The 7,845-nt window shown below is 35.4% G+C and overlaps 1 long non-coding RNA gene and 1 other non-coding gene across 2 annotated transcripts; one reads left to right on the top strand and one right to left on the bottom strand.

Annotated features, from left to right (window-relative positions):
* Window positions 1-1,049: 1,049 nt before the first annotated feature.
* Window positions 1,050-1,156, bottom strand: LOC148760801 (small nucleolar RNA R71). Its single transcript, XR_016028736.1, has one exon. It is a non-coding gene; the product is annotated as a small nucleolar RNA R71 (small nucleolar RNA).
* A 4,479-nt stretch (window positions 1,157-5,635) lies between these two features.
* On the top strand, window positions 5,636-7,456 carry LOC148760802 (uncharacterized). Its single transcript, XR_016028211.1, has 3 exons — window positions 5,636-5,722; window positions 6,558-6,623; window positions 7,364-7,456. It is a non-coding gene; the product is annotated as an uncharacterized LOC148760802 (long non-coding RNA).
* The last annotated feature ends 389 nt before the right edge of the window (window positions 7,457-7,845 follow it).

Here is a 7,845-nt window from a genome sequence, read left to right on the forward strand (position 1 = left end):
GTTTTGGTTAAAATAAATATTTTTATAAGATGAGTCGAGAGACCCTTATAAATAATTTAGGACTCTAGGTTAGCAATTCAACCCATTGAATTAAGTTAAGGAAGAGAGGTAAGATTTAGATGAAGTGTGAGGGATATTGTAATCCTAGGCTTATTTGATTTGCTTTTTACCCAATTATTTTGTTGCTTTAATTTTTAATTGAATTAGTTTTAGTTAATTAATTTAGTTATTTGAGTTTGATTGTTTGGATAAGATTAAATTGTTCTAATTTAAGTACTTAGTAAATTTTTAGATCAATTCCCTATGAGATCGATACTCTACTTGCTAATATACTATCTATTCGATACGTATACTTGCTTAGTAGGATTTTAACTAACAAGTTTTTGGCGTCGTTGCTGGAGAATTGTTTTTAAAATTTTTATTAATACTAATACCAAGTAATTTAGTCTTACTTCAAATTTTATTTTTCTTGTTTTACTATTAGATTTTGTTTGTTTGCAGATATCTTTGGTCATTGTATGCAAAGAAGAAACAACTTGAATCTTGTTCCTTTGATCTTGAGATAGAAAGAGCTTTCAGAAGATGTCGAAGGGAGAATTTACAAGTTGCAGCTTTAAATCAAACAATTGTTGAGGGTAACAATAAATGGCAATAATGCGATTAATCTGGTTCCCGAAGCAAATAGAGCACTGCGAGATTATGTTGTTCCTCTTTTACAAGGTTTGCACCAAAACATTAGAAGACCTTCCATCAATGCAAATAATTTCGAAATTAAACCAATCTACATTCAGATGATTCAGTCTTCAGTCCAATTTGGTGGGTAACCCAGTGATGATCCTAATGCTCATTTAGTAAATTTTCTGGAGATTTGCAATACTTTTAAATACAATGGTGTAACTGACGATGCTATCAGATTGAGACTGTTTTCATTTTCTTTGAGGGATAAAGCAAAAAGTTGGCTTAATTCACTACTCAATGGGTTTACCATTACATGGGAGGACTTGGCTCAAAAGTTTCTCTCAAAGTTCTTCCCGCCTGCAAAGATTGCAAAGATGAGGAATGATATCACCTCATTCACACAATTTGATGGTGAGTCCTTGTATGAAGCTTGGGAGAGGTTTAAAGAACTACTGCGAAGATGTCCACATCATGGGATTCCTGATTGGTTGCAAGTTCAGACATTCTACAATGGGCTAGTTGGGTCAATTAAAACCATAATTGATGCTGCTGCTGTGGGGCATTGATGAGTAAGAATGTTGTAGATGCTTATAACTTGTTGGAAGATATGGCTTCAAATATTATCAATGGCCTTCAGGATGGTCAGGTTTGAGAAAAGCTGTTGGAGCCTATGAAATTGATGCAATTGGCAACTTAGCTGAGCAAGTGGCTGCACTGTCCATGAAATTTGACACACTGAGAGTTCATGCAGTCCAACATTCATTTGTAGTTTGTGAGATGTGTGGAGATGGCCATTCAAGTGATCAATGTTCATACAATTCTGCATCAGTCCAATTTGTGGGGAACTTCAACAGGCAGCAGAATAACCCATATTCTAATACATACAATCCTGGTTGCAGAAACACCCCAACTTTTCATGGAACAACAACACAGGGCCTTCCAATCTAAACCCCAACGTGCCTCCTAGTTTTCAACAACAATCTAGACCACTAATTCCTGAAAAGAAGTCCCAAGTGGAAGAACTTATCTTGCAATATATGTCCAAGACTGATGCCATAATTCAGAGCTATGAAGCCTCTTTGAGAAATCTCGAGATCCAAGTGGGATAGCTTGCAAACTCCATCAATAGTAGACCCCAAGGTGCCTTACCAAGTGATACACAAGTCAATCCCAAAGGTAAGGAACATTGTAATGCAATTACCCTTAAGAGTGGCAAAGAAGCTGAAGGGGTGAGTAAAAAATCAATTGAATCTTCAAAGGAGCATATAGATGATGACAAGGCAATTGTTGAGAGAGAAGTTAAGGTGGAAAAGACAAATAATGGGCAAGCTAAGAATCAAGGGGACTCTCAAGCAATTTATCCTCCACCACCATTCCCACAAAGGTTGAAAAGGTCAAAGCTTGATAAACAGTTTGAGAAATTTCTCAATGTCTTTAAGAAGCTCCACATAAACATCCCTTTTGTTGAAGCTTTGGAAAACATGCCAAGTTATGTTAAATTCTTGAAAGACATCTTAACTAAGAAAAGGAAACTGAAAGATTTTGAAATAGTGGCATTTATTGAGGAGTGCAGCGCAATAATGCATAACAAGCTTCCACTAACACTTAAAGATCTAGGGAGTTTTTCTATACCTTATACTATTGGTACATTTGAATTTACTAAAGCTTTATGTGATTTGGGTGCAGGTGTTTCAATCATGCCTTTGTCAATTGTTGAGAAAATTGAACTTAAGGAGATACAACCTACCACAATTTTTTTGCAATTAACAGATAGAACAATCGGGTATTCTGTTGGGGTTATTGAGGATGTATTGGTTAAAGTTGGGCATCTCTACATTCCGGAAGACTTCATTGTGCTTGAGATGGAAGAGGATCTAGAAATTCCTTTAATCTTGAGGCGACCATTCTTGGCCACTACAGGAGCAATCATTGATGTGAGGGAAGGCAAGATAACTTTCAAAGTTGGAGAAGAGGCAGTTGAGTTTAACATTTTCAATGCAAATAAAAATCCTAGCTCTACAAGTTGTTGCTATAGAGTAGAGTTAATTGATGAAGGAAAAGGTGAACCTATTTCTCCACCTACAATTGAGCAAGCACCAATCTTTGAGTTTAAGCCACCACTTCCGCTCGTAAGACCCAAGCAGTCACCAACGGAGCATCCTCCACCAGCATTTAATTATCCTTTCAAGATTGGACAACAAGTAATAATGTCACGACCCGGAACTCCCCATCGAGCCCGTGACAACCGTCGCGAAGCCTCGACAAACATTCTTCACCCTGAATGTCGATCGAAACCTCGCAAGGCTCTCGTATCAGCTTTCGCACTTCCCCGGTGAGCAATAGTTATCAAATAATCAAAATACGAAGGATTACAAATCATTTCCAAATCATAACATAATATTTTTTTTTGCTCACAGGGGCATTTTCGTTATTTTTGTCGAAAACCTTGAAACTTGCTAAAAATGTAGTAGGTAAGCCAAAAATATATATTTAATGATTTAAAAAAAATTAAGTATCTAAAACGTTTATTTGAAGTGAAAATTTGACCATTTGAATATAATAAAAATATTCAATAAAATAAACTATTTTCTTGTAAAATAATTTTCAAAAAACTATCGGTACATAATTCTTATAGCGTAAAAGATAATTATATTCATATATACTATAAAGTAAATAACCAAAGCATAAAATTTCTTTTACAGTGACACGTGGGCCCATATCTATCCAAAATGCATCGGAAGCTGGAAACCTACAGCTTTTACCGATTCGAGTCCAAATGAAGGTCCTTGTCAAAGTCAGCTAACTATGGAATTCCCCGAACCTGAAATGTGAGGAAATAAGGGTGGTGAGATTATAAAATCCCAGTGAGTAAACAGATACCATCTAAACTATCTAAAGTCGAGTAAATGGAGACAATTAAAATAAATCATCATACTGTAATTTCATTACCTTTCAAGTCATTTCAACTAAATAAAATCAATCCATAAAAATCGAGTAATCAACTTGGCTTATGAATTTCTTAAAACTTTGGCTCATGCCAAAACTCATACTCGGTGACACCTTGTGCAGGGCATCCAACCGAGTCCGCCAAGGCTGTTAAAATTTTTGTATACACTTAAAATATATTTTTAGTTTGAGAAAACTACAGTCGTTCCTTGGCGTTGGCTGAGTTCCCCTTCACGTGGTGGTTTGGCGTGAAGTGAACCCTAAGCCTCTCCGTTCGAGGTAATAATATAATGGAGTTTACCATGGCCCACTAATAGGCTGGTCTACGGAACCCCCTCTGCAGTAAATAATTAATATATAATCCACCAATCAATAAAATTCATTCTAGCATGACATGGCAATTTATCCCAACCTAGCCTCTCAAGGCTGAATACACAGTATAAATAATTCTAACACCAAAATCAGTTTATGTAAAGCCCGACCTTATAAAATATTATTCATGACTTACATGTGATGATAGCATGATTGCATGCTAGGAGAGTCCCAAAAAATTTACAAAAGTCAGTATTGTACCTAGAGGTACAACAAAGTTTATTTAATCCTCGAACTAGATCAAATAGGAATTTTAAGGTGAGATTAAGAGTTTCACAGTACATGAATGACTTAAAATGGCAATTTGGAGTTTGAGGATCAATTTGGAGTCAAATCAGAATTTTCACTAACTAGGGGCAAAATTGTCATTTGCCACCTTGGGACAAAATGGAAATTTTTAGAAAAGATTTTTGGCCCCATTTGACTTATTGGAGTAAGATTTGAGGTTTAGAAGTGAAAAATTTTAATTTCGGTATAATTTGGAGTAAAAGGGTAAAATGGTAATTTTACCATTTGAAATCGAAAATTTAATTTTTTTAAAGGATTTTGATCAAATTTAATTATTTGGAGTGTGAAATGAGTATGAGGAGTGAAAATTATGCATTATGGAAAATTTTCAATTTTTGGGGTAAAAATGTAATTTTTGAAAAGTTCGGGGGCAAAAGTGTAATTTTGAAAAATTTGCTCCACCAAAACTTTGGAAAAATCTGGAAATTTCACTTAAGACTTGGATAAGTCAAAGGGAATGCATGGTGAAAAAAATAGGACAAGTGGATGGCTAGAAAAAAAAATGAATTAATAAAATATTTAAAATATGAATAAGATAATATTATTTCATTAAACAATAAAAAGGCATAAAAAAAATCAGCCCACCCATTCTTCTTCTTCAACATTCGGCCAAGCAAGAAACAAGAGAGAGAAAGGAGAAAACAAAACCCTAGAGAGAGAAAATCAAAGAAAAAGTGTGAATTTTCAAGGAAATTAAGTGAAAAAGGTGAGTTTTTTCTATTAAGCTTGAGTTTTCTTATTCCCAAGCATTTCTCTTTATTTTCCATGATTAAATTACATGTTTTCATGATGAATTCAATTCTGAAAAAATGGGTTAGGAGAGAGAAAGTTGTTGGATTTATTTGATTTTAATTTATGTTAGTGTTTTTAGTTAGTTTAGCATATTTAGAAACAAAACAACAAGAAAAGAATTTATTTTCTCCCCCAACCATTAATGGCTGAATTTACCATGTAGTGAGTGAGGATGAGTTTGATTTTATTCTAGGAGAATTGGTTAAGGAATGATGAATTATGAGCCTAGAAAAATAATGGGAATTTTCGGAGCAAAAATACGAATTTTTACCCACTAGGGGTATTTTCGTAATTTGTTGTTGGGACTGATAATTTGCACCACACTGAGGGACATTAAGTTAATTTGGGTGCAATTGAGGTATAGAAACTGAAAAGAATTAAATTGGAGTTTAAACGGACCCGTTAGGAATTTAATCGGGTGATAAGACGAATTAGGCCAATACCGGGTTTAAATAGTTACCAGTGCATTTTTGCATTCCATATCATGCATTGGTAATCTAAATTAGTTTAATTTTGATTTAGTACCAACTTGGTGAAACTCTCGATTTTGTATTGTGTCAAGGTGGTGAGTCCTCCGATAAAGGCAAGGAAATTGCATCCGAGGACCAGTAGACAGAGTGCTTCGAAAGTCTGCATTCTAGACATTGTGAATAAACTTACTGTCATTTTAATTATCTAGGGTGGTTTTTAAATGCTTTCATGAATTCTATGGAAAAAGAAATTTAAAAAGATAAATATTCATTTTTTATGAATAAATGAGTTTCAATGAAATTAAATTATAAATTGTTTTGAAATTAATAGTGATTTTGAAAAATAGAGTACACGGAGACTGTTAATTATGGCAATTTGATTGTTTAAATTAACTGGCTTATGATAAATCGAGCATGATTGGCTAGTTGGCAATTGTATTGAAATGCGAATTGTTTGGTTACCTTGAAAAACTACGAATTACAAAATTGCCATATCATGTTATTGAGTTTTATTATATGGTGGATTATATATTAATTAATCACTGCAGTAGGGGGTTTCTGTGGACCAGCCTTTTAGAGGGGCACGGTAAACCCCATTATATTCTTACCTCGAACGGAGAGGCGCGTAGGGTATCTCCTGGGGTAAAGTTTAGGGTTCACTTCACGCTAAACCACCACGTGAGGGGGAACTCAGCCAACGCCAAGGAACGGCTATGTTTTCAAAACAAAAACATGATTTATTTGAAATGTGAATTTTAATAACCTTGGCGGTCTAGGTAGGATGCCTCGGCCAAGGTGTCCTCGAGAATGGATTTATGGCACAAGCCTAGATTTTTATGAGATTCATAAGCCTCTTTACGTGTTTTGAACAAAATGTGTTCTAATGCTATAACCCAGTTTATGATGATTTACTTTATTGTCTCCATGTACTCAACTCTAGATGTTTATGATGATGTTTGTTTACTCATTGGGATTTTATAATCTCACCACCCTCCTTTCCACCCATTTCAGGTTCAGTATAGACTGTAGATAGCTGATCTCATCGAGGACTACAGTGGGATCTGCATTTTCCAAACCGTAGGTTCACAGTCCTCTTTATTTTTGTTTATTCGGGGGCACTCTTGTTATTGTAAATTAAATTAAATATTTTGGCTTACTGTATTTAAGTATGTATAAATTTATTTAACTTTTACGTTATAAAAATTATTCACGTATAACTCTATAAATATTGTTTTATAAGAAAATAGAATATTTTACTTAATATTTATTTTATTTTCTTATTATATTCAAATAACCATAATTTCGTTTTAAATGAAGATTTTAGACTTTTAAACTCATTTTGAATATGAATTGTGTGTTTTGTACTTGTATATTACGTTTTAGCCAGTTTTAAAATTTTTGAGAAAAATGACCAAAATACCCTTGTGAGACGAAAAATTAATATTTTATTTGTTTAAAGTTGGAAACAGCTTAAAATATTTTAGAACACGATATTTGACAATGGTTGCTCACAAGGGAACAGAGAAACTGATAGTAAAGCCTTGCGGGGATTCGGGTTGACATTCCGAGCAATAAGTGTCTACCGGGACACCGCGGCGGTTGTCACGGGCTCGAGGGGAGTACCGGGTCGTGACAATTCGATTGGTATCAGAGCTTTTGGTTTTCAAGATCAAAGTTTTTAGTTTTAAAGTTGTTTTAAATATTTACAATATCAGTGTGGCCCCGGATTAAGTTAAGTTAGGTTAGGTTGAATAGAATGCATGCATTTGCATATAGAGCCTAAGGTTACCTAAACTTGCTCGTATTTTTTTTTATAGATTATAATGCCTCCTCGACGCGGACGCCCACCTCTCACTAGATCGGTTGGGAGGGGAAGAGGTCGTTCCCAACGTCATCAGCCAGATACAGTAAGGAGGAATCAGCTGCATCTACCATTCGGGCAGCACCTGCTGCTGAGCAGGCCAATAGTCCTCCACATCCTCCATCTCCTCAGCCACCTACTGGTATTCCCGCCATGCCTACTGAGGCAGCACAGGCATTGGCAGCTTTCTTTGCAGCAATAGCTGGTCAAGCTCAGACTGGTCAAGTTCCACCTGTAGTGCCTCCAGCTACTCCTTTAGTTCCACCACCAATACAAGATGTATCCATTTCCAAGAAGCTGAAGGAGGCTAGGCAATTGGGTTGTGTATCTTTCACTGGTGAGTTGGATGCCACTGTGGCAAAGGACTGGATTAATCAGGTGTCCGAGACTCTTTCTGATATGGGATTAGATGATGACATGAAGCTGATGGTGGCTACG

This window comes from Theobroma cacao, chromosome 9, assembly GCF_053813885.1.
Source record: "Theobroma cacao isolate CCN51 chromosome 9, ASM5381388v1, whole genome shotgun sequence".
NCBI lineage: Eukaryota > Viridiplantae > Streptophyta > Magnoliopsida > Malvales > Malvaceae > Theobroma > Theobroma cacao.